Below are 27,876 nucleotides of genomic sequence, written 5' to 3' on the forward strand. Positions count from 1 at the left end.
GAGGCACCAAAATACAGTTTGTGGGAGGCAGGCGCGTCTCACCTACGGGGTGATGTTGAGGACAAGCAGGTGGCACTTAAACTTCGGTAAGCAGGAGCCTCCCAAATCTCTGACCCTTCCAGCCCCCACTCCAGAGTCTCCCTCCAGGCGGTTCCACTGCAGGTAAGTGCAGCCCTGCGCTTGAGAGGCTCGGTGGCAAGTCAGAGCAGAAAGCCGTGGCCTCTGGCTGCCTGTTAGCCTCGGCGGGGACAAGGAGGGGTCGAAAGTAAAGAAGTTGGGGCAGTAAGCTCAGACCACGAGTTTAAGAGGCTAGGGAAGGGAAAGAGAGACACTGAACGATAGCTACTGGTGATGTGAGAGGGGATATTGCATGCCTTTTTTCAGTTTTAAAGAATGGAAAGGTTTAGGTGTCATGCATCACTGTATGACAGGAATACGGTCTGACAAACGCACCTTCAGATGATTTTGTCATTGTGTGAGCATCATAGAGTGTATTTACGCAACCCGGATGCTACAGGCTACCGCACACCTGGCTACATGGTAGCCTGTTGCTCCCGGGCTACACACCTGCACCGCGGGCTCCTGCTCTGAATACTGTGTGGGATTGTCACACAGTGGTATCTGTGTATCTAAACATAGAGAAGGTACAGTAAAAATATGATGTAAAAGATAAAAATATGGTACCCCTGTATAGGGAACTTACCGCGAATGGAGCTTGCAGGACTGGAAGTTGCGCTGGGCGAGTCAGTGAGTGGTGAGTGGATGCGGAGGCTGCAGACACTGCCGTGCACTGCTGCAGGCTTTACAAACGCCGGACATGGCTACACTCAATTTAGTTCTAAACAAAGGTAATCAAGCTACGACATGACAAGGGCTATGACGTCACTAGCCCACAGGGATTTTTCAGTGCCACTGTAATCTTATGTAGTATATAGGGTCCAGCAGTGACAGAAACTTTATGTGGTCCGTGACTGTGTTGTACACTGAGATGAAAGGGCCATAGTGAGGGGGTTGACAATGACAGAAGAGTGGGGAACGCCTGATGAAGCCAGGCTCCAGAGGAGGGGAGCCGAGGCAGGGCCCAGCGCACCCCGGGGGAGACGGAACAGCATTGCCAAGGAGGACGGACGTTTCATCTTTTGAGTCCAAGGCAGGCTGAGTGGGAGCATTTTGAGGTAAGAGAAAGTGGATGGATGGTGTCACCTACAGCTTCCACAACAGTGCTGCTTGGCAGTTTGGCTTTCCTTGAAGTGTTGACTTTCACACGTGGCATTTAGAGAGAAAATGTATACCAAGGAAACTCTGGTTGTCAGAGGCCAGAGGCTACTAGCTTCCAAGAAGAAGTGATCTCTAGATGCTCAGGAGAAATTGCTCTATCTTCTCACCAAAACAGGGACAACCAGAATCCTAACCACCCCTGTGGCTGAGTTCTGGCCCTCTTAATAAAAACATCCTGGGATGTTAGACTGTAAATTACTTGAGGTCAATGCCTCAGTGACCCCAGTGGATAATTTATCACAAAACACTAGGGAGTGTTAAAGAGAACATTGTTTTTGGTGTTTATTTTGAGCTATATAAAAGTTGCATTATTATGTAAATGTACGTTTTTCTTCCAGAATACCCAGAAAATAGAGATAAGTAAAAAGGAAAAAAAAGGGTCACTCATAGTCCTACCACACGAAGACTTACGGGCTGTGTTGACTAAGCTCCAAGAAGGTCCCAGCAAACCCCACCTCCAGGCAGTCACACGCTCAGGTGTCGCCTCGCACACGGAGGCAGGGAGGGTGACAGCAGGTACCTTCTGAAGCAGCTGCCACCTATAACCAGCGCTTTTCTACCATAGTGCTATCAATGCTTTGGACCAGGTCATCCTTGCTGTGGGGGCACTGTTTTGTGCAGCATGACGTGTTTAGCAGCATCCCCAGCCTCTACCCATCAGATGCCAGTAGCAGCCCCTGCTTAGCTGTAAACGTGAAAAATGTCTCCAGACTTTGCCAGATGTCCTCAGGGTGAGGGGACAAAACTGTTTTCAGTTAAGAACCACTGACCTAGACTCTTAGCTTTTTCTAGCTCGAGGGAAACCAGCCACCAAGCCATGTGACACGCCATCAGCACCGTGCAGAAGTGCACGTGGAGCGTGGATCCCCCCCACCCCACCAGGTCTCCTGGTGACTGCAGCATGGGGGAAACTGACAGCAAGTTCATGGGGACCCTGAGCCACTCCCAAGTTCCTGACCCATGGAAACCATAAGAGACAATAAATAATTATTATGTCTTGAAAGCCACTAAATTTGGAGGTAATTTGCTTAATTGACTCCTTTGTTGAGTAATTACTCTTGATGTTTGAATACCAGGTCCATTTGAAGTATTAATAGATATACAAAAATCCTTTTTCTTCCTTTAGGAACATTTCTCTAGGGTCTAGGTCAAAGAACGAAAAATGAAGATCAGCAGGATTGTTTACCTATTACATAAAATTATTTTGCTGAATTAAATGATTCATAACATTTCAGTAAGTAGAGAGACAGCATGTGAGATGCACGCCAGCCCCTGAGGTGTGCAGTGGGACGCAATGCCGGCCCCAGTGAGGCTCAGCTATCTGCTTCTAATTTTTGTGAACTCAGCTCCTGTCTCCAAAGCAATGAGATTATAATTTTAAGGAACCACCTCTCTTTGCCTGGCCAGGTTCATAGAGAAATTAATAATCCACTTTAGAGGGTCTTGGTCCTGTTCAGCCATGTCATGAAGTAAACACAGAGTAATAGCACCCGAGTGACTTATGCTAAGCAGATCGATGGTATATGGGTCTGAGCTGCCTCCACAGGCTTAAAGAGGATGTGAATGTCGTTTGCCGTCCACACCAAACCTCTGCTTCCTCGCAAGCAGGCTGAGAGCTGCCTTTGCAGGGTGGTGCTGGGGGAGCCGGCTGTGTCGCTGCTCCTGCTTTCCCGTCTCAGGGTAAAAGCCTGCGGGCCGGTTCCCCTGACAGTTTCGTAAGGTAGTGTGGGGTCTCTGTTTTTGTTATTGAGTGTTTTTAAAACTGTTGTCATTTGACAATGGAGATATAAATACTCTATATCTCCCTTTATTGACTACAGTGAACAAAAAAGGTTATTTAGCTTTGATTTTTCATGTAATCAACAAAATCTATTATTCCATATTTTGCTATTGTCAACAAATATATATATTATTCCATTAGCAAAATCATCTGCTGATTTTAGAATCACTAAACCCAGTTATCCAGTTCTACAGACATAAATGTCATGCCAGAGACTATCCTGAGATTTATTAGAGGAGAGAAAACTAGAAACTAGGAAGCAAAGAACTGTAGATTCTTATTTCCTGGGTTTGGTTTTAAAGTTCTACCAGACAACAGATTTCCTCAAGTATTTATTTGAGGAAAAAAGACAGAGAGGAAAGAAAGGGGACTCTCAGAATGCCCCAGAATGAGCCGGGCACGCTGCTCATTATATTTTCCCATTTAGCCTTCACTAAGCAGGTAGCGGAGGTGCCTCCCAGTTTCCGTTGAGGAAACTGAGGCAAAGTTTAGTAACTTGTCCAGATTTCTAAGTGGTTAAAGCAGGATTTGACCCTCAGTTTACCTTATTCCTAACTACTGTGCTAAACCAAATAGATGCCATTCCTTTTTGTATTGATTAATGTTCGTGACTACAAACAAGAGAAGCGACTCTGGCCAAGACCAGCCAAGGCCACTCCACTGGAAGGAAAAGGAGGAGGGTGACGAGTATGGGGGGACATGAGTGCTGTGCATGGAATCAACAGAAGACAACAGGACCAGGCTTGGGAACTGGCAGAGACGGGGGACTCTGAAACCCTAAGGCACAGCAACAGTCTCTCCCTGGGCAGACACCCCGGCCTGCTGCCTGCGCTCTGAGAGGGACCCAGCCTGAGAGCCCAGATGGCCTGTCTACACGGCCAGGCGCAGACGCAGCCCCCTCTGTGGATGGATCCCTGCGGGGAGAAGGACGCCCAGACCCCTCGGCTTCTCTGCATTTACCCTCCCACCGAGGCCTCCCACAGCAGAGAGGACTGAAGTCACGGATGCCAGGCAGCAAAGCGCATCGAGGGCCCACCAAGCTCTGGAAATCTCAATGCCTTTTCTTAGGAATAAACTGCGGAGTGTCAACTTGGCGAATGCGCCTGGGGTGAAACGTGTGTTCCCGGCTAGAACATGAACTCTGTGAGGGAAGGATTGTGTCCGTCGTGGTACCAGACTCCGGAACAGGGTGAGGGTCCCAGTGGCATGTTTTTAATGAATGAGTGAATTTTGCGCACCGTGTCTCCACCTACTCTGCTCATGGACGTCCATGCACAGTTCCGGGTAATAAGGCAGACTCCACTCTTCACAGAGTGACGGTGTTGTTCCCACAGAGAAAGCGCTCCCCGAGTCCTCTCAGGCAGCGTGACGACCAGCTGTCACTCGGCACGTGAGCAGTGAAGCCGGGGCACGCGTACCGGTCACACGGTCTTTCAGAGATGTCACAAATCATGTTTTTTTTTTTTAATTTAAAGATAATGTATTATCAAGATTAAATAATTTTAGAAAACATTTAATGTATAGCCTCACAATGTTTGCATATTCCCTTTACCTTTCCCCAGCACACCGACATCTGTTAACAGCGCAGTTATGATCAGGTGTGCACACCTCCTATGCATTTTCCCATAAAATGCTGTACTGTCCTATGTTTCAACATAGAATTCAAAATTGTGAGTTTCACGGTGGCATAGTATTCCGTGACCGTGATGTGCCACAATTCATGAAACAATTTCCTTACTGTTGGGCATCTGGTTTGTATGAATCAGACTTTTAACAACATACAACTTGTGAGAAGATCCAGAATATTGTCAACAGATGGCGTATGAAAGCGAGTTTGATATTACGGCACATCTATTTATGATTCTGTAGTAAATGAAACGTAACTAAGGACTGCTCCCAAACTGGGTGGCGCTGTGGGCGTTCCCCACACCAGTAGAAGTCAGCCCGTGGGGCGCGACGCGAAATTCCAAAGGGTGGCATGAATTAGACGTAGGTGAGAGGAAAAAGGCCAAATAAACATAGAAACATAAAATGGAGCCGGATACACAGAAGAGGAAGTTTTAGTCACATCACTCAGTGAATTTCCGTGTTTCAGGAATTTAAGACTCGACTGAATCCATGGTTCTATTTAATCCTGAAATGCTAGTGTTTGCGCATGTTCTCCACACCTTATTTTATACTGCTACCTTTTCTCGGTTTCTCCCTAAGAGTATTTTAAACCCATGTTCCCAGACTAAAGCAATACTGTTTGGGACGCAAGGAGGGAAGGGAAAGGAATGCGGTAGCCATTTTCCCCAGGGACAGAAAAAAAATAGGGCACTCGGGGTGGGTTTTGACCTATGAGATGGGGAAGGTGCATGGAGCACCTCGAAGAGGAATAGAAGAAAAGGAAAGAACTATTTCTGCAGGCTGTGTTTTCATTAGGAAGGAGTAAACGAGGGGTGCAATGCTACTTGTTCCTCATGTCGGGCACACTCTCTGAAGCACAGGGACTACACACATTTTGGTCTTCGGGGCAAAATTGTCCTTCTGGGAGACCCAGATTCTCATCCCTGCCACACTGTTTCCAGTTAAGCAATGCGGCAAGCCTCGTCTCCTGGAATGTTCCATTTTAGCAGCAGGAGTGGCAGACTGGGAACATCATTCGTACAGATTTGGCTCTGATAAGAATAAAAGTTGCTTCATTTTTCTTCCCTCCCTTCTTTGATCTTGCTGTGACTCTGCCCACCCCAGCTTCTGCACCATTTTCTGCTAGAAAATTTTCTTCACAGACCACTTCTGTATTCTGAGACAGTGTCAATTCACGTGACAGCACAAAACCCAAGTCCTGGCTCGAAGCAGGGAAATGCCCAGTGTCATCCCAGCTCCTTTTAAAGGCCCTGTGGAGGGTGTTTCTATAATAGAAAGTGCACACTTGTTCCTCAGGGCTTTATCTGCTCTGTTTACCTTCAACGAATATGTTAAGGAACCAATCAAATTCCCCAGAACTGTTTCATCTTACAAAACAAAAACTCTGTACTCATGAAACACTAACCTCCCTGTCCCCATCCCTCAGGCCCCGGCAGCCCCCAGCGCGGTTCCTGTGCATCTGCGTTTTCACACACGCACGGTGGCAGGAGCAGACGCACGGTGGCAGGAGCGGACTCGGGTGACACTAAAGGTTCTCTGACCTCACTTCTCAGGCTGGCAATTTTGTCACCCTAGAGTTTCCTGTGCAACTCAAAAGTAAATATGCATTTGGGCTTGTTCTTCGGAAGGCTTGGTGGCTAATGCCCCCTGGGCTGGGACTGTGAGCTCTGCTTGCTCCCTGTGCGGGGCAGATAGAGAGGAAGAGTAGGGTCACATGCTGGAAACAGGACACATGGCTTGGTCTCATTCTTCCCACAACCTCACATGTAGCATGCGATAAAAGCAACGCTTCTCACAAAGTCAGCAGAACGGTACATTTCCTTTGACTTAGGAAAGGAACTGAGTCCAGACCAAATGAGGAACCTCATGCCTCTTTGGTGTTTCAACTTCCCAACTAACTAGTGGGGGCTGCAAAGTCTACATCTTTTTTAAATCACACATTCCTTGTATAGACAGAAGTAACATACCAGAAGGATCTGGACTGGTTTTAATACAACAAGAATGAAAGTCCCAAACTGCACCAAAAAAATGACAATTCTGAAGTTTTTTTGGAAACTTTCCTACTCATAAATCCGTTGTTATTTAATAGGGTAATGATCATGACTTTGATTCTAAGGTTTCTAATCAAAACAGTGGGTAGTAGGTAAAAGCTTGCTGTTCACACTCAGAGTGTTGGGCACAGCTGTGCCCCAAACACAAGGGAATTGGGTTCCCTTTATTTGGGTTTGGATGGATGCTGTCGTGTTTCTGTGCACTGCAGATTTCCACAGTGTCGTTGGCAAGGCGTGATTATTTCCAGACGAGTCTCTGGCTCAGGGAACCACCTCATTCCTAGTGTGGCTTTTGAGTTTTGCAAGCAGCTTTCCTCGCTGTGCCTTCTGTGCTTCCTGGTAACGTGGCAAAGCGAAATCATAACCATGAAAGAAGTTGTAATTTTAAACTATGATAAAGTGTTTCCAGAATAAAATAACTTGTTGTTCAAATTCCAAACCCACATGTGTAGAAACCATAATTTTCTGTGTGGATGGCAACTCTGTTCTACAAACAGAATAAGGGGTGGTTGTGCCAATGGCTTCTGCTTTTGAAATATCCTGCGTCTGGAGGCTAGCCTGCCACAAAAGGCCATGCGGTGGCCCACCCGCGTGTGGGCCTGCAGGTGAGTGTGCAGTGGAGCAAAGGGCAAGCTCCTTGGAGTCTTGACAAACTGAAGAGCCACGGGAATGCATTTCCGTCTCCCCAGCCCTCTGGAGACGCAGGAAGGGACGTTCAGGGGGCTACCAGAGTGTGACCGGAACCAGAGTCTACTGAGTGACCACAGAAATGTGTTGAGTGCTGAAGAGCTTGTATTTGTACTGATTTTTCTTAGAGATTTGGTTTTAAATACCAAAACAAATACAAATTCAAGAGACTTCTTGATTTTAAAAAATAAGATTTATTTATATTGCCACATCATTATTTTTAATGCACTTGAATGTGAAAGAAAATTTCATAAAACTAGGGAATTATAACTACCAGCCACTAAAGAGCTATTTGCCTCATCCAGAGCAAAAGAAATTCCAGTTTTGTGATGTCACTGCATTCGCCAGATCTTTCTGAGGATGCAGCTGTTCAGATGGACACAGGTTCTGTTTGTGCAGTTTCCTATTGTGTTTCCCAAAGACGACTGAGGAGAACGGGCCATGGCCACGTTCAGCAGGCTGTGCCAGACCCAGCGCACATGGGCGCATGCACACACACACACACACACACACACACACTCAAGCGTGCACCAGGCCGTTTTTGCAGTTCTGATGCGGGCAGGCCTCCCTCCTGCTGAGCTGTGGGGCTCATCGTTGTCTCCCACCATGCCTTTGGCCCCCACGCTGTTTGCAAACCTTTTCAAGCCCCCACGACACTGTGTGCAGAGGTGCCCAAGCTCTTTCTTTCCCACCTTCCTTTTCTTTCACTGTTTCTTTCTGCTCCTTTACCCTCTTTTCAAAAGTGCCAAAGAGCTTGGTCTTGGGGAAGTTCACCCTCACCTGCCTCAACTGGCCCCGCTGCTCACAGGGCCAGCCCACAGCCCTGGGCCTCGCTGTCCTCGCTGGTCCTCACTGGGGCAGATGGGTTAGTCTCCCATCCGGAGTGTCCCTCTAGGTATTTCATAGGACTTCTTTTCCCCAGCCAGCCATGCCTCCTCTCTCAAGCTCCCTTGGGTCCATCTCCTTCCTGTCCCTTGTCACTGTCTTCCACACAAGCCCAGGTCTCCTCACTGGCCTGGCTTCAAACCTGATCAAAGCCTTGAAGAGACACGGAATCCTATCCAAAATCATTTAAGTGGCTGGAAGTTATGCCTGAAGCAAATTTGCAAAATATGAAAAGAAATTAGAATAGAATTAAGCCATAAATGGTGTTGTCTAATCCGTCCATGTGCTATAGAGACCCAGCAAGGCTGCAGGCAGCTCTAAGCAGATAGAAGCAGATAGCACATGACTGGACGTTGAAGCCAGGACTGTGAGCCAACCTGTTTGGAAGACAATGACTTAGCAAGTACAAAATCAAGAAAAGTCCTCCTGACTGATCTCTAGCTCATGTGTCCTAACTAACATCCCTGCTCATGATGCAACTTCAACCAGCTGGTAACGAGTGATTGATTCCAAAACTCATATGTTTCCTTAGTGGGCAAATGATTTATGAATACTGAAAAGATACAGAATTAAATGTAAAAAGATAAATCAAATCTATTTCTGATATCTTGGGGTTAAGAAGTAATTTATGGATATTTGGTATTTTTATTTGTTATGTTTGAGAGGATTTTGTGTGTTGGAGTGTCAGGCCAAACTTGTAATTCTAATTTAAAATGTGCAGTTAAATAGTTGACTTAGATTATGATTTTACATTATATTTTAAGAGAATGTGAAATTCATCACATGTCTAGATTTTGTTATGTTTACAGGAATGATTACTTAAGTATTTGGAAAGATTTGCTTGTTAATTAGACAATTAGAGAAGTCAAATGATTGCATTCACAAGTGCTGTTCAAAAAGTTTTATATGATTTAGTTTTGTTAATAGGACCAAAGTTTAATCACAGGTACTTTTAAAAAGTTATTAAATATTACTAGATTCATCTTTAAAAAGAACATTTTCAGCTTGAATGGCATATATAAATGACATTCAGAACACTGCCATTGAATCAATTAAATAGCATTTAAGATATTCACCAATTTTTATAATAAGAGTGTTTCTTTTGAAGCACTTTGGGAAAGATCACTTTTTCTTCCACTGAAAAAAAAGATCATCTTGGCCACCAATGATGAACAGATGATCACAACAGAGACAAGGGAGAGTGAAGTTTAAGCTTATGGGCTGTCTCTCATTAGCCTGTGAACTTGAGTCTCAGTGTTTTGTCTGCAAAATGGGATAATAACAACTACATCATGCAGCCAAGTGAAAGGACTGAATGAAATGACATGGTAGAGAAAGCCCCTTGCCGAGTACCTGGCCCGTAGCAGGTGCCCAACAGACAGTGCTGTGACAGTTACCTCACTTGTCAGACCTATGGTAACAGGCATGCAATATTCTTTTTCTCTGGGTCACTGTTATTCTTGGATTTTAATGGCAATTTATGTTGTAAAGGAAACTTCCAGAGTGACCCTGTTATGATGTAAGAAATATCATACCACATATTGGCTTAAAACCCTCCAATGGCTTCATCTCAGTCAGAGGGTGGCCTCCAGGTCCCTCCGCTGGTGGCCTATGTTGCCTGTCTGACCTCACCACTCACTGTCCCCGGCCTCGGTGCTGTCCTGGGACAGGCCAGGCCCCTTCCATGGCAGGCCTTTGTGACAGCCACTCTCTCTGCCTGGAAGCTCTTTCTCTGGAATTCTGCAGGACTCACCCCTCCCACTTTCAGGCCTCTGTTCAAATGTCACCTAAGCCCCCTATTTAAAATTGTACCCCACCCCACTGAAAAATTCCATGAATAAGTGCACACCTTGTATCAAAACGGGTGGTCTAAAGGTTTAAACGATGGTCACAAGATTCTCCTCATGGTTTATGCTGGGTTGCTCAGGCTGAAATGTTTTTTAAGTCCTCTTATGAAATTCAGAGGCCAAGGACCTTTCTCTTGGAAATTGACACCAACATTTTCAGTGACCACGTGATGGGTGACTGCAGTAGCAATATCCACCAAGGACCATGGGTCCCACCAGCGGAGGCCACAGTGTCAAACAGGGCAAGTTACTCCAACAGGCCACCCCAGTGACCAACGCACTCCTGCGCTTGAGCTGGCTTAGAAAGCCAGGTTTCCCGTGTTGTGCGACAATGTTGCGCCCTCTAAGGCTAAGCTCACCAGACGTCAGTATCAAATGCGCATCAGTATCACAACGTCCCAGGTTCCCAGGGAAATAAAACATGCAAGTTTCTAATACAGGAAACGGAAGTCATCGTTCTGCAGCGATTTAAAAATGACAAAGTTTTCATCGGCAGGAACTCAGAACAAGAGGTGAGCGCCACCTCGTGGCGAGGCCCGCAGGCACCCGCGGGGCTGCGCCCGCCCCAGCTGCCCCTCCCGGCACGGCCCGACTCACCCCTCCTCACCGTCACCTAATTCCCACGTGTGGTCAGCGTGCATTTCACAGCGTCCTTTCAACGTTTTCAAAATAGTAACAACGTAACAGCTACTCACCCTGAGTTCCCTCAGCTGCCCTACGTTTCTCCGGGTCTACCAGAAGCTCCCCTGGGAGGCTGCGCCGCGACACCCCCGCCACCCCCGCCGCAGCCATCCCTCCGCGTGTCGCATTCCCGCTGGGAGGCAGGGATGGCGTGGTGGCCCTTTCGCTCGTGCATCCTCTCCTCCGCTTTGACGCCACCATTCGGTTTCGTGCGAGAAACCTTCGCGCGTGTTAAGCACCGCGTAGGCGCGGGAGGTCCCAGAACCAACAGTTGCAGCCTCTGGCTCTGAGACCCGTCTAAGTCGGGTAAGCAGACGCCTCAGTGCCGAGTGCTCTGCTCACAAAGAGCAGCAGGGCAAAGGGGACGAGGAAGGAGGAAGGCCAGGGAGGGTCTGGGGCTCCACCGAGCAGCCATCTCCGCGGCCCACCCATGCCCCAGCGTGCCCTGTGGCCCCAGCGCCCCCCTCTCTACAGACTCCGGAGAGTTCCAGCTGAAGCTGAGCCTGTGGCCACGCTGACAAAGTCCACCCTCCAGGGGCCTCTGCCCTCCTTGGCTAGGCTGGCCTGGGTGTGGACACGTTGCTTTTCCTCTTAGTTCATCTGAGGCAAGGTTGGAATTTTCCAGCAGAAATGTTTACTAGGCAACTAAAGGAGAAAGCAATAGCAAAAAAATGGAATACAGAGGTACAAAAAGACTAGCCTGCCCAGCAAAGGTGGCTTCCATCAACATGACAGACACCTAAACTCTGGCACAGACTGGCTTGGCTGGGGTCGCTTCTTAGCATGCAAATCACTTTTGCCTTCTTAACCTCACACGCGTCCAGGGATGCAGGGCCACGCTGTGGGCAAGCCCAGTGGAGCAGAGTGGGGCTCACAGGACTCGTGTGCCCGCTGCCATCTGCAGCATGTTCCAAAAGCTGCTTCCTAAATTCTGCTCTGAGACGGTCCCTGGCTTGCTCTGCAATCCCCTCATCCTGGCCCTGAAAATGGAAGCTCTTACAGTTGTTGTTGGGTTTGTTGTTGTTGTTTTTAAGATTAATGGACATTTGAGTTCCACCTGAACTTGGCAACGATTTATATGGGTTATGCTAGGATAGAATCTGTTTTCTAATTTATTGCGTTTCTCAATCTCATCCCAAAAAGAGAAAAGGTTAGCATGCCTCCCCTTATGTGGAGTTAATTGGGACCAGACCAATAAATTCACTCTGGGCCAACTGGAAATACAATGAAGCAATGCTGAATTCTAGAAGTTAACCTCAAGACTGTAGTCACTTAGTAAAAATGTAGGACAAAATCTGGAAGTAAAGTGGTACTTTACTTTATAATGAGTAATTGGCAAGCCATATAAACAGGGGTTTCACAGCCTGGTGCTGGAACGAGGCCTGAGTCTGGATTCCAGCCCTGCTATTTTTTAGCTGTGCCTGACTAGGGCAAGGCCCTCCACCACGGTGAGAGTCTTAGTCCCCTCAGACTGCTGTAACAAAATACCATAGACTGGGTAGCTTACAAACAATGAACACTTATTTATCACAGTTCTGGAAGCTGGAAGTTCAAGATCAAGGTGCCCCTAGATTTGGTGTCTGATGAGTGCTACTGTCTGCTTCTAGATGGTGCCTTCCTGCTGTGTCCTCACGTGGTGGAAGGAGCAAAACGAGCTTGAGGGAGAGAGTTCATCCCTTCCATCCCCTTTTGCCTTCCACCTTCTACCACGTGAGGACACAACCTTCCTCCCCTCCGGAGGATGCAGCAACAAGGTGCCCTCTGGGAAGCAGAGAGCAGCCCTCACCGGACATCGAATCTGATGATGTCTTGATCTTGGACTTCCCAGCCTCCAGAACTAGGAGAAATATATTTGTATTCTTTATAAGTTATCCAGTCTCACATATTTCGTTATAGCAGCACAAATGGACTAAGGCAGCAGGCTAGAGAACAAGATTTCTCAGACGTGTGGTTCGTGATCCACCTGAGTGAAAACCACCTGGGTTCCTTGTGGAAAATATGGATTTCCAGGTTCCATCCAAGAATTATGAAGCCAGAATAGCAGGAGTGAGGCCCAAGCTCTGCATGTTGAACAAGCATTTGGCTGATGCATAATTATGTGCACGGAAGTTTGAGAACCGCTGTTTCAGAAGGAAGGCAACAAGTTTACAACTTGCGAGTTCTAAACCCCACCACAACCCATTGCCATCGGACATGTGACTCCAGGGAAACAAGCACTTTGTCCACACACAACAATAAAAATAGCTATTGTGAAAAACAGTTGGGAAAAATACTCTGCACCTGCATGTAAGTTGTGTTCACTAATGACGCAGGCCCCGTAGAACAGAAACGTCCAGGGCCCGGGGTTGGCGTGGAAGGAGGGGAGAGCAAGTGACCAGGTCCCAGCCCCGTGCCCGCGCTGGCTGGCACAAGCAGCAGGGCCCTCAGCTGTGCGGTATTCCAGGGCCACCTGGAAGACTTGGTTTGAACAAAGGGCTTCTTTTGTTTTGAACCCCCTTTTATGGTAAATGACCATCTTTAATTTCCTAAAATAAATCCTCACTAGTGCCAAACTGTGAAGAATGTGCTGGTGGGAAAGTCATGCAGGGGCAGACTTCGCAGCTGGGGCCGAGCCGTCTCCTTCCACCCCGCTTGGCGCAGGTCCTCTCACTAATTACTTGTCTCAGGACATTCTCTATTCTAGAAGTTCTTCTGTTGTGTCTAAATTTAAGTTTCTGTGTTGTCTGTTGCAAGGAACTTTTTGTATTTTAAGCCTAATCTTTCACTGCAGAATAAAATTGCAAGCAGAAATATTTTTCATGTCAGGATTCCACATTGGGCTCCCAAAGACAACATTATTACCCTTTTTCCCCAGGATAAAAACCATTTCCAACAATAAAGTCCGTCATGGCAAAAGGCCAAGCACTGTGTCAGTGACTCAAAACTGGAATTGAGGCAAGTATGTTCCTCTGCAGCCTGGTCACATGTGGTCAGCCCTGTGCGTTGGATCCCTAGAAGTCACTCATCACACGCTTCCCTTTTGTCTTTCTCTACTGTAGAGGCTGAAAGAGCAAAATGCTAGTTTCTCAGCCTCTCTTGCAGCCAGTATCTGGGAGTGAGGGTGGGTGGGAACATGTGCTACAATTCTTGCTGTGAGATGTAGGGAAAAATTCCTAGAGAGGTTCTCCTTTCCAAAAAAAGAGAAAGAAAGAAAAAAGAAAGAAAGAAAGGCAATATCCTCTAGAAGAAAGCACTTCCTTTTTTCCTGTATCCCCTCCACTTCATTCTGCCTGGAATGCAATTGTGACTATTGGAAGGACAGCAGCTATCTTGTCACCATGAGGTGAAAAGTAAGAGAGGAAATCCAATCAGCTAAGGATGGGGAAAGAAACACAATGAGACTCGGTCCCTGCGGCCCCTCTGAGCAGCTGCAAAAGTGCTGGCTTCCTACCTAAAAACTCCTTTTATGAGACAAATAAACCTGATCTGTTTTAGACCAGTCTTGGGAAGGGCTTCTGTTACTTGCAGTGACACACTTTCCTGATCAAATGGAGTTCACATTTTCTACCTTGATTTGTCCCGCTTTTTCTCTAGGCAGTAAAATGATACATCTTGAAGGGGTGATGGCTGCAGACACGCCGCTGCATCAGCGCCTACACAGATGAGCTGTACAGGGATGCCCGCAGCCCTGATGGAGGTGAGTACCGTGTGGATCTGACACTCCTGAACTAAAATGCTTCTTGCATGTGCCATGAAATAGAGCTGAGGGCATTACAGGTGACGTCGTAACTACATGCTATGTGCCGAGCACTGTTGTAAGTGCTATTAGGTATTAACTCATTTAATCCTCACAACATCTCCTAAGAGGTATTATTACTAATCTCAGTTTCCAGATAGATGTTTCAAGTTCAGAGCATTAAAGCAACTGGTCTAAAGTCGCACAGCTCAGGTGAATCACAAACCACACGTCTGAGAAATCTTGTTCTCTAGCCTGCTGCCTTAGTCCATTTGTGCTGCTATAACGAAATATGTGAGACTGGATAACTTATAAAGAATACAAATATATTTCTCCTAGTTCTGGAGGCTGGGAAGTCCAAGATCAAGACATCATCAGGTGAAGCCAAGCTCAGGCCCAGGCTGGCGGCTCCAGATACTGGTGTCTTAATCATGGTACTCTCTGTCACCCAGAGTCAGGTAAATTTTCCAACCAACTAGGCGACTCTCAAAATCCGTGAGCGCCTAGGGTGCAATTTTCAAGCCACAGGCTTCCAGCGCCCAGAGTGCTGGCCAGTAGTGGTCTGGTCCCGTGCAGAGCCAGCCGGCCCCGCTCCGTGGCAGGGCAGGACCCTACCCACCCCGCCCCAGGGCGGGGCAGGCAGGCAGAGCAGGGAAAATGATCACCAGACTGCAGGCCGGCCCTCACCCGGCTTCCAGCCAGAGTCTTGCCCGTGAGTCTGGAAATCTGCTTCATACAAACTTGCTTATGTCATCTATTTTTAAATAAAAAAGGCCTTGCTTGATTTTACTCCATAGCCCATGTGAAGGCCGGGGCTCTGCGTGTCTGAGTATGTTATCTCCGTGCTCTGCCAGGGTCCCCTGTGTGGTGCCTGCAAACTGAACTCCCATACATTCGCTTTTCATATTTTACCTGAAAGGAAAAGAATAATATCAACCGCCTGCTTATTGCTTGATGAAACTTATTAAGTGGTTCTTGTAATTGTACACCTTCAGTTACAGTTGTAACACCTTCTGTTGCAATTCTCACCCAGCTTAGGGCGTAAAAGCAAGTTTTACAAAGCTAGCATAAAAAGATAAAAATTCATTTTCGCTTCATTCTAAAATCTCCAGCTGGAATTGGCGAGTGATCAGATTGTGTTAGTCAGCTGTGGCTCCCTCCTCCTTTTTTTGAAGAGAACTAAATATGCCTACTTAGTTAGGTCCATTGTTTTGTAAAATCACATCTATTTTCTCCATTGTCGATGTGAAGCATGAATATAGCATGCCGCCTGCCAGGCTGGAAATACACCCATTGAGCCAAGCCCATGCTTCATTTATGAGCTATTATTTTCCATTATTGCTGCTGAGCTTCTGACTGCGTTCCTATTAATCGTTCTAATTTGCCGCTCATTGTGCTGACTATTTGCCATTCAGTGTTGGGCCTCTACTCGTTGGCTTTCAGTGTTTTAGTAACTTATGGTTAGATGCAGCTTCCTTTAGACAGTGCCGCTTGAGAACGCGACGCCCAGAGCAGCTTCTGCCTCCACAGGGAACACAGCGGTGGCCTCGTGTGCCCACCTCCTCTGTGGCCCACATGTCAGGTCCCTTCACTTACAGTCCACTACACAGTCCCTCATCACGCACGTTGTTAAACGCCTACTGGCTGCCAGGCCTGAGCCAGGTGCTGGGATAATAGGCCTGCAGGAGCCCTCGCCTGGCACGGGGAGTGGGCCAGGAGCCCAGGCGCACATCCCCGGTAGACCCTGCAGGGCCTTGTGCGGGTTAGCACACATCCAGCGGCACGTCGTGGAAACTCGCCTTTATGGATCAAACAGCAGGGGAAATTGATCGTCTCCTGAAACAAGAAGTCAGGAGATAGGGCTCTCCAGGGGTCACAAATACAAAAGTTTTCAGAGGGTCACCAAGGACTCAGATCGTTTTCATCTTTGTATGCCTCCCCCCTCAGCATTCCACCTTCTCCCTGTGCTTACAAGATAGCTGCAGCAGTTGTAAGTGATACTCCCAGACACTATTCACAGGAATAAGAGAGGGGTGGTCTTCTCCTTGTGTCTCTTGTCAAGAGGAAAGAAACCTTTCCTGGAAACACCCCATCAGACTGTCCCTGGGTGTTGCTGGGCAACAGTGCATCACAGTCTCATGTTTAAAGCAATCACCAGCAAGCAAGGCAAGGCTCACCCCATGAGGACCGTAGGGTGGTGGATGTGGCAGTCTTCCCTAAATACGTGGCTGCACGGGGGAGGTGGAACATCTAAACAAAATCAAGGGTCTATTAAGAAGCAGGAAACGAGATTGCTGTGGTCTGAATATTTGTGTCCCCCCAAAATTCATACATTGAAACCTAATCCCCAATGCAATAGTATTAAGCATGGGGCCTTTAGGAGGTCATTAGGTCATAATGGCTCCACCCTAGTAAATGGGATTAGCGCCCTTTTTAAAAAGGCCTGAAGGAGCTTGTTTGCCCCACCACGTAAGGACAAGCAGGAAGGCAGGCACCGTGTGTGAAGCAGGCAGTGGCCCTCACCGGACACTAAATCTGCTGCCACTTTGATATTGGACCTCCCAGCCACTAGAACAGTGAGGAATAAATTTCTGTTGTTTATAAATTACCCAGTCTAAGGCCTTTTATTATAGCAGTGCGAATGGACTGGTACAGAGAGGTAACTATGTGGGGCAGATACTACCAACAGAGTCTACCACAATATTTTCTCTAAAACTTGAGTAATGGTTCAACTTCTTCTAAGTGGGAAAAAAAAATTCTTAAATGGGTGTGGATTTAATTATTTTTAGTATAACATTCATCTGTGTGTAGTTCTTTCATAGCTATAAAACTAAAACCAATTTATAAATTAAGTATAGTGACAAAACCAATGAAAGTTAAAGTGTCAAAATTAAGTTAATGTGACAGACAAATGACATTGTTTTACCGAAACCAATAACTACTCCCAACGTGAATGAGTTGCTACAACCACTGCCACAGCGGCACGTGCGATACCATAGCCCAGTTTTCTTTGCACTGTTCCTTCATCATGCTACCAGGTAGCTTTGCCCATCTTGAAACTGGGATGTCACTTATTCTGCATCTGTTCCTTGCCCCTTAGCCCCTGCAAACGAGCATAGTCTTCTTAGTCGATGTCCACAGACTGCATTTGAATAGACAGGTATAGAGGGCTTTCTACCTCACATTCTACCTGTGAGCAGAAATTCTGGGATTAGAATTTTTATTAAAGACAGGGAAAGGTTGACGAGAGGAAGAAAAAACTCAGCAGAAAACAAGAGAGAGACGATTCTGCATTGTAATGAGATCATTTATGGAAAATGCGAAGGATGTTTTCACTAAGCCCGTATAGTTTACCCCCTTGTGTGACACAAATTATCGTTTTCTTGGATGTAAAAAAAAAAAAAAGCTTGGTAGCACTGTTCTAGAGAATCTCTTGCTCATGTGCCCTGGGAGATAAGATATTCACGGCAATATTATTTATAATGGCAAAAAAACCTAGAAACCACCCAAATATTAATTGGTTAAATGAATGTGTTATATTCATGTAATGGAACACTATACTATGGTGAGAATTAATGAGACACAGTGATACCCAAAAATATGGATTCATTTTAGAAGCATGATGTTTATCAAAAAGCTGAGCCACAAACAGTGACCGACACTACACCACTTTTTCTAAAGCTCGAAGCGGGCACACTCCCAGCCTAGGGCCTCGGCACGCTCCTTTTCTCTACCTGGAACATGCGGCCCCAGATTTCTGCGCAGCTGACTTCTTACCTCCCCCAGATCTTTGCTGAAATGACACCTCTGACCCTCCCATTTAAAATCACGACCCAGAGTGCACAGTCGCTCTTACTGCCTCCTGCTTCTGTCCCTCCACAGCACACCGTAGACTGCGTCCTCTAACACGGTCGCTGTGTTTATTCCAGGCGTGGTTTGCTGACAGTTTTAGGAGATAATCAGCAACATTTGAAAACTCAGTGAATATTTGTTTATAGTAAGTAATTATTGTTAATCATTTTAGGTACAATATTGCAATTAAGGTTATTTTCAAAAGAGTTTTACTATTTTAGAGAGTTATACTGGACTATTTATAGATGAAATGACGTGATTTCTAGGATTTGCTTCAAAATAATCCAGAGTGGGGGAGTACAGAGGAACAAAGATTGGGAATGAGTGGGTCTTTGTTAAACGGGATGACAGATATTTGAGGGTTGTACTGCATGACTTCTCTTCTCAATATTTGTGAACATTTTATGACATTTTCCATAATGAAGTTTATCGCCTAAGTATTCTTATCTCTGGGCTAATCGGTGGATATGTCCCACCCAGTGCAAGCATGTACCAGCAGTGTGGGTAAGATGAGACAACCTGTCTGGGCTTTACTTCCAATTCTGGGTCAATACCAGGCTAGATGTGCCAAATGCCCACAAAATAAGCAAAATTCAGCGCAACACTCTGTTAAGCATGAATCATACGTAAGAAGAGATTTTTGACCACAGTATCTTAGCATTCAGTTTGTAGCAAGAGGCAACAGGAATGCACACACATAAGTGGTGATATTTATCCATACAACATCAGCTAGTGACTTTCGATAATACCAGTTGCAGTCACCTCTGTCACTCGGGAGTGACACACAACCCTAATTACTATATACAAGTTCCAAAAAGCTCTCCTGACCAAATGGGCCATCTCCCCTCTCCCCTTTCTATTTGATAATTCTGATAGCAGGCTTGTCTTAGATGACATTTGATTGCAGATTGACCATAATATTATTACTTCCACTGGAACGTTGGGATCCGCATCTTATTCCCACGGTTGTCGCCAGTAGTCCTTCCTTGCCCTCGCTGTGTCCTGCGGGGATCAGCACAGAGGAAACGGGCACAGAGGCCTCACAGGGAGAACTCAGGGACAGTGATAGGCACATTCTCCAGCTACAGTTGCACCAGCACTGGTGGGATGGTGACGGCAGCTCTGCAGGGCCATGGTGTGCCCAGCACTACATCATTATTCCTTTCAAGAGCCGCCTGCCCTCCACCTTGTTCTGTGGGAGGAGGGTGCAGATGAGAGCAGAGTAGCAGCCACAGCAGAAAGGCAGGGCGGAAATGCACCGAGGAACCTGTGTACGTGAGCACGTCCCTTCCTGTCTCCGTCTCGTGCACCCAGAGCTTCCACGTGCTGGGTGATTGGTGCTTGCCAAGACGCTGACCCCAGCCTTGAAGTGCCTGACCGCCTGCTGCCACCCTGGAGAAAGCCGATGTGCAGGGAGCCACTCAGCTGGGGCTCAGATCTCTGGGAGGACTCAATTCTGAGGACGCTTCAGCACACCCACCACCATGTGTCCGCTTTTTTAGGGCACCCCTTCCAAAGGTTCAAGGCACTTGCAACTGCTGTGGAGTGACCATTTGAAAGCCTAGAAACCTCCCATTCCCTGTAATAGTCCCTTGTCCCCCAGCAGATGCACTGTCCCTGGCTGTGGCCACCCCAGTGCTGCCCTGAACTTAGGGGCGAAGGGAAGAGTTGAGGAAAAACTTGCTCCTTGTCTCAGTAAGAGAAGCACACAGAGAGAAGAGGCTTCCTCCATGCTCCCTCGGTGGAGTGGCTGTGCTCCTGTCTCCTCCTCCCACCAGCGGTGTGAGTTCCCTGGGCCTCGGCCAAAGCCCAGCCCCCTCTCACCCTGACTCCCTGGAAAGAGGTCTCTGCACAGGGCAGGGCTACAGGGGGCGACAGGGAGTCCCACAGGCAGCCCAGGAAGAGGCCTCTCTGCTCACGTGGGGGCCAAGTGTCTCTCAGCGGTGAAGGAAGGCCAGGGCACTCTCAAGCCCAGAGCTGCAATCAATTGCACCATGCTTTATTCCCTAGGTTCCTGCGTCCAGTTATCCTTTATCTATTCAAGCGTTTTTAACCAAGTAATTGCCATGGACCAAGCGCTGTGCTAGGTGAGACTTGCTCACACCTGATTTATTTCCAAAGCGGACTTCAGGCTGCACTGGCACAGTGGGAAGGTCTCTGCTTCTTTCAGTTCTGGTTTTTCAACATCTTCGTAATAGAGGAGGTCATTAATGGCACAGGTGGCCCTTTTTATAGCTCCGCTTTCAGAAACCAGCTCCCTGCTCAGCGGGGCTGGAACTGCGCCTTCGGCAGGGAAGCAGCCCTCCTCTGCACTTGGTAACCAGACTGAGACCCCCTCTGCACCCACCAGCACTTCCCCCAGAAAGCAGCTGCTGGCTCTGGACCCATTACATCCCCTAGATGAGGGACCTGCTCCTGGCCTGCAGAGCAGCCTGTTCAGAGATGTTATTGAAATCTCTGTTTCTGTTTTTGTCAATAATTTAAATAATCTCCGAGTAGGGGTGTAATGCCTGAAGTTTCGGCCGGTGCCACACCGATGCTTGCCTGGGTCATTCATCTGACACTCAGCACGATGTGGATCGACTTTGCTCTGGGGATGTTCTGCTTTCCAGCTAGATTGCCAAGAGATGAGGCTGCTGGCAGGCCCAGTGTGGGAGGGGTGGTGGCAGTTTTGCTTCTGCAGGCAGAGTTTCACTTGGGTGCACAAATCTTTGTCAGCCAAACCCGTTAGGGTATCATTTTGCTTTGATAAACTTTATTTTTGTTTTGAAAACAAACAAAAAATGACTCTTGGGACAAAGCCACACAGGATGGCAGTGAGACTCTAAGAACAAATGTGTTCTGTTTAATAAATGTCCTCAGAGTGACCAAGAGTGAAAGGCCAGGAGACCCCTGACCAAAAAGAAGGAAGGTGGACACCAATGAGTGGCAGGGCGGGAACAAAATGGCAGGCAGGTTCCACTTGAGAAAGAGCCTCGGAGGACTTCCAGACGGCAAGGAAAAAAGAGGGACTTTTTAACAACAGGATTTTCAATATCAGGGATAGAGTTTGTTCATCTTTAGGAGGTTTTGTGATGGAGCAGTGTGACCACCTCTGTCACTCCTGGGCACTCCCCACTTCCTCAGACCTTGAGGTGGGAGGTGGCCCCATCAGGGAAATGCAGGTTCAGGAAGATGATGGAGTGAGGTGACCAGGAATCTGGGGACAGGATTCCAGAACAAGAAGCTAGAGCTGCCTGGGAGGAGCCTTAAAACACCCCTCTCTTCCCTAGACATACGGGAAGGATGCTGTTTCCCCAGCATTTGTGAAATGGGGGTGTGAGGAGCTTTGTTTACATTTCTAAGGTCTCAGTGACCCCAGCAGCCGGAGGGCTGGGCCAATCAGGCAGCTGAGACTGGGCCCCTCCTACAGGCCCAGGACCTTGTGCAGCAGAATGAGCCCAAATTAACTTTGGTCACTACGAAGACGCTGGTTTTAAACTGGGCAAAAATAAAATCTGAATGAAGAACCTGAATAAAAACCTATCTGTCCCTTTCCAGCCTGGATTCTGGCTGGTGAATAAGATCTTTTTTCATCTGGCACCATAAATAACACATTCAGGAAGATTCTGTCAATTCAGGCCTATGGAAATATTGGTGTCAGATTAGCAACACTGCACTCATTGTGTGACAGGAGCCCGCCAATGCCGGCCCAGCGGACTTTGTTAATCCCACCTTACAAAGGGCCCCTGTCTGCCGAGAGGGTGAGACGAAGACGCAGGCCTCAGGAATTATGCCATCGTTGACTACTGGGGTGTTATTCCCCCATATAATTACTTTTTAAGGAAATCAAAATACTCATCTGTAATTTTTTCATTATAAGATAACATAGTCACAAAATGTGGAACATGAAGGAGGAGAGAACTACACAATTCCCCCATTCTGTCACAAGCAACTGTGAATTTTTTTAATCTATTTCTTTGCACTTTTTTCATTGTTTAGCTTTTTAAAAAATTATGGAACCACCTAAACATACAGAAAATAACATAACAGACACTTATATACCCACCACTAAAATAAAAAACATGCTAGAATTTTATTGTCTGACTTCAGTTCTCTTTCTCCCTTTAAAATAAATGAAACATGATAAATACAGCAAAAGCCCCACCTTGGGGTCTTATCCACCCATGTGCACCCGGGTGCAGAGGAGACCACTGTGCTGAATTCAGGGGGCCTCAGTCCTAGGTCCGATGTTGTATTTTTACTGCATATTTCATGAATCCACAAATATCTACTGTGGGTTTTTTCAGTGTTTTTTGAAATGTACATAAATGATAACTGTTGTATGTTTTGGCTCTTTATTTTTCCTTTTAATATTATGTTACTGGGCACATGCAGACCTAATTCACTCATTTTAACTGCCACATGGACTGAGAAAACGAGTTCATTCGTTGCCCTGCTGAGGGAAGGTTGGGTGGTAGCTACTTTGCTGCTATTACAAACATTTTGCACAGGCCCTTTCTGTGACTTCTGTGTATACAGGAATTTCTGGATCCTGGAGTATGCACATCTTCCACCTCAGTAGAAATGGATAGACTTCTCTCCAAATTGTTTATATCATGTGCACTCCCATTTTCCTGCATCCCATTTCCCCTTGGAGGAAGGCAGTCAGTAACACGGGGAAGATTACAGAACAAGAAGCCAGAGGTGACTGCGAGAAATCTTAAGACTCCTGCCTCCTCCCCGGAGCTGTGGGGAAGGATGCTACTTTGCCAGCATTTGTGCAATGGGGCTTTGAGGAATTGGATTTACATTCAAAGGGCAGTGGCTACCCAGCTGGGCCAGGCTAGGCACGGCCCCCCCTAGGCACAGGGCCTCATCCTCACCAATACTTGGCAATAGCGGACATTCAATTTTTCCCATTATGATGAGGGTGAGCGTCTTTGTGTGTGTTTCTTGGCCCTTCAGCTTCTTCCTTTCTTCAACTTCCTTCCCTACAGCTTCACATCACTTCCCCTTGGACTGGCCGATTATTTGTATGGGCAGTGAGGACAAATTTGGAGCACTCTAGCAGTGACCGACACGTCCCGCTCTTGGTGGGGACAGCTACTCTGCTGGCTCACCAGCAGGACACCTGTGCTTGCAGTTGCCTCTGTCTGGGGGTGTGTCCCTGCCGGTCCCATAACACAAACTGTCCTGGGAAGGAGAAGAGTGTCGGAGAGGCTGGACTCGGCCATGGAGACCAAGAGCAAAGATAAAGGGAAGCAGTCTCCTGTCGCGGGACCATGCGGAGGGTTGTCACAGCCTCAGCCAAGGTACTGTCTGGGTGAGCGAGGTCCGAGATGACTTTTGGGAGCTGAGAAAATGAAGGCAGGTTATAAATAAACTCCTCTGGGGATGAGAGGAGGTGGAAAGCAGGACCATGGCAGGAAGGACCGCGGAGGCAGGCCAGGAACCAGGCAAGCAAGCTGGAGGCCCAGCCCAGGGAGGTTTCCGCGAAGGGGCCTCCGTCTGCCCCACAGGCCCCTTGTGTCACCCCCAGGTCAGGGTCCATGCTGGGCTCCGTCAGTCCACTCACCCATCAGAATGGTGGTCTGTGGGCCTAATTCTTCTTCTCCCTCCCCAATGTGCCAAGGTGGATGCAGGCAGGTTTTCTCACTGACTCTCTGCGTGGCAGGGCTGTTTCTCGCTTCCTTCACATGGAGAATGACTTTAGTGCCTCAGCTTTACGCGGGGTCTCCTGTTAGACTCTGCATCTTGGGCATTCTTTATTCTTAGCGGTATATAAAACAATGCTATATAAAATGGTTGCATCTTGGGCTCTATAATACAGTAATCCCATTTGCAGGCAAAGGAAAAAACATGAAGGAATTAGTTCAGAGCCTGTGGATGGAGGTGGGTGAGGAAAAGCATCAGAGGTTTTCGTAAATGTTTGTTGAATAATTCATTGGTCGGCTGGTTCTCACCTTCCACTCCCTGGATTTAGATTCCAATTGATCCACTTTACACTAACTCCCAATCTCAGGTAAGCAGTGTTTCAGTGAGGTATAGAAACTCACTTCTCACTTAAGCAAGTGGTGGTATTTAATTTTAATCATTATATCAAGGACTAAAAGAGAGCAGAAGCTGGGATCGCCCTGGGAGCACATTTCAGAGTGAAGGAGGGAGCTGGTCCTAGTTTACCTTCTGCCTCCAGGTCAGCTCAACTCAGAGAGCCGAAGCCTCTAAGACCTCCCATCCACACTTGAGTTGGTTTGAAAATTCCTTCCCAAAGGAACTTTCTTCCATTGTTATTCTTCAAATGTCCTTCCAGAGCAAACTACCAATTTGAATATAGTCCCACCCTTCAGGGATGCACCAACTTCAGAGACATACTGTTGCATGAGCCCATTTAAGTAAAGTTCAAGCATAAGCAAAGTCAAGCTACAGTAATAGAGGTTGGTAGGATGGGTACCCTTGTGGCAGTGCAGTGGCCAGAAGGGGACACAGAGGGCACTTCTGGGTGCTGGCGGTGTTCTGTTTCCTGGTCTGTGTGCTTGCTACACTAGTAGGTTCACTTTGTGAAAATTCTTTGAGCTGGACCCTGAAGACTTGTGCACTTTGCTGTGTGAATGTTATGCCCAATTAAAAGGTTTATTATAATTTTTAAGGGAATCAAAAGCACCTTGCAAACCTAACTGAAGTGTCTGGAGATTATTCGCAAGGAGACTCATCAAGGGAGGAGGGAGTGGGGGAAGAGAGGAGATGAGGATGTGCCTGCGTAGTGGAGCTGAGGGACCACTGGCAGCCGATGCCCAGGAGGATGGCAGCACAGACCCTCCACGACACGCAGTCCCTGCTCAGCTTTCTCATTTCAAAACAGTGTTCGCACCCTGTCAACTGCGGCTTCTAAGACGCTCCTTGGGCGGATATTCAAAGGGATGCTAAAAATCAGGCCGGCTATTTCCAAAGACAGCTGGTGGCTTTTCTCCCAGCCTCTGAGCTCTGCTTAGCTATGAGAGGAGGCATAAGAGGACAGTGACAGCACCACAAACACAAGGGTTGCTTGGGGTGGCTACAGCCACATGCCCTCCACGCAGCTGTGACTCTCCCACCGGGCTGCTCGTGGGGCAATCACAGGTGTTCTGAGCTGCCCCGGTGGCCCAGGAAGGCACCCTTGGGCTCACCACAGCGTGTCAGGGGGCCCGCTGTGCTGCGATCCAGCTTGGGAGCCCCCAGGGTCAGCCCCACGCCGTCTCCAGGCACAGGAGACATTCGAGGCCATCAGGGTAAGTAGCAAGCTCCGCTGAAGGAGGCTGACGGCGCTGCCAGCCGGAGTCTTTCTGGGCCGGCCAGGGCGCCACCTCTTTGGGCTGTCTGTGATGTGCACAGGTGTGTGTGCAAACACACACCTACCCACCTGGTGACACGGGGTTTAGGGTAGCGTCCTGTGGGTTCTCCCACTTGCAGAGCAGCCGTGTGCGGGGACTGAACCCGGGGTCTGATGATCTGCACGGGGCGCAGCCCTGGGGGAGGGGAAGCGGCCCAGCTGCCGCTCAGAGAAAGGCTGTGTTTGCAGTGCCAGGGGAACATGTGTGCATCTTTGTTTTCTGGACAAGGAGGGAAAGTGGCTTGCAGGAGCTCTATCGCCTAAGGCTCGAGGAGAAAACAGAGATTCTTTTTCCTGTTTCCTGGGAAAGAAAAAAATCCATCAAGCAAATGATTCAAGGTTCAGCTCCCACAGGCCTGCTAGACAAATTGCAGGATGGGGTTTATATGCAATGTTGGGCCTGGCTCCTGAGACACTTGGTGCTACTTATTAAGGGCCACTACCCTTGTGGGGACAAACAGCTCCGTGAATAATAACCTGATAGCCAGTTAACTGACATTCGCCCCGTCCACAGGCTTCAGAAAATTACTTGTAGTCACATCAGCATATTTCTTTGTAATGTCTGACAGACAGAGGGAAAGGTGTGAAATTGCCCATTCCCAGCTCCTATTACATTGAGCAGTAATAGCGAGATGTCGCTTTGCTCTTGGTGTGGCAGAACGTGGTCCCCTCTGGCTCTGCCAGGGCCCTGCGCTCTGGGCACAATGTGTACAGAGAGTCTCTAGCATGCCTCTGCACACCTGAGATGCCGCTTTTTGTTTGGAACCTGGGCTTTTCTGGGCCGTGATGCCCCAGAATGACAATGGACGTTCGTTGAGAGTTGGGGGAGTTTTCGCCTTTGTATGGAGGAAGGGTCCTAATGTTTTGTCTGAGGACTGTGGCTGCCTTGGAGACGGGCTTCTCACTTCTTAACAGCTAAGCAGCTGGAGAAAAACCAACTATTTCTTCCTTTCACAGGACTGTGTTTTCTTCTGGGCAACAGAAGCACAGCTCTTGCCAAGAGTGCTGGAAACCCGACGCCCTGCAGTGCCCCAGGGTTGTGCAGACGTGTGACGCTGAAGCTCCCTAAAGCAGGAGAGCAACCCTGCCTGAACTCTCTTCTTCCCAGCATCACAGGCGGCCAACGATTTTAAAAGCCAACAGCTCAACCATTTTTGCACACACTATGGCTGTCTGGAACACCCACGTTAATGTCTCCTCAAGACAACGGAAGTCTTTCCTCTTGTGTGTGTGAGTGAGTGGGGCGGCGTGAGACTTGCCGTCGGCAGCCGTGGATCCCGGCTCTGGCGCCGTCACGAACAGGCTGATTTCTCTGGGCCATCATCTCTGTATCTGTAAAATGGGGATCCCAAAAATGCCTACTTCAGAGAGAACAATGAATATGTACATAAAGATATGGGAGAGTGCACCTTGTAAATCCCCAAACCAAAATGTTATCATATTACTAAACTGTGAAACTTGGCCAGAAAGATTTAACCTGTTCTTATGAGGAATTGAACAAACTGATCACTGTGATTTTTATAATACTAACCTGTTAATATGGTTTCTGTAAATAGTAAGTAGCCAGCAGAAATTCATGTATATAAAGGGTTCCAAACTACGGATTAGCTGCGCAGCGGGCCAAGGGAAGGAAGTGGCAACACTTTTGTTAATTTACAGAGGAAAAAAAGAGGAAAAGTGAAGATAGATGAGCTTGTGACAAACCTGAGAGCATAACAGAAAGGGTGAGTGCAACTCGGGCTGGAAGGGCACTAGCAGGCGAGTGTCAGGAAACACACTCACTCCTGCATCCTCATCTGGGTCGCAGTGCAACGGCGCTGTTGTCTGCGTCTTCACCCTCCCTGCCTTCCTGACTCCTGTCGTCCACTTGCATGGCAAGTGCTTGAGGTGAGAACTTTCCCCACACCAGGGCCCCGGGCCTGAGCCCATGGCTGGCCGGAGCTGGACCTCAGAGACTCACAGGCCACACTCGAGGGAGGGCACGAAGCAGCCTCGGACGCCTCCGGCATCTTCAGTTCCTGCAGCCCCTGCTCTGCAAAATGGGCTCAGACACTTGAGTCTCTGTTTAACCTGTAGAGGGAAGAGCAGTGTCCACGACGGCTGGTGCGGTGAGCAGGTCTGTC

At 47.8% G+C, this 27,876-nt stretch overlaps 1 long non-coding RNA gene across 1 annotated transcript; it reads left to right on the forward strand.

Annotated features, from left to right (window-relative positions):
• On the forward strand, positions 1-27,210 carry LOC123638185. The gene is made up of 3 exons (XR_006735221.1): positions 1-86; positions 14,412-14,514; positions 26,711-27,210. It is a non-coding gene; the product is annotated as an uncharacterized LOC123638185 (long non-coding RNA).
• The last annotated feature ends 666 nt before the right edge of the window (positions 27,211-27,876 follow it).

Source organism: Lemur catta, chromosome 5 (genome assembly GCF_020740605.2).
Source record: "Lemur catta isolate mLemCat1 chromosome 5, mLemCat1.pri, whole genome shotgun sequence".
Classification (NCBI taxonomy): domain Eukaryota; kingdom Metazoa; phylum Chordata; class Mammalia; order Primates; family Lemuridae; genus Lemur; species Lemur catta.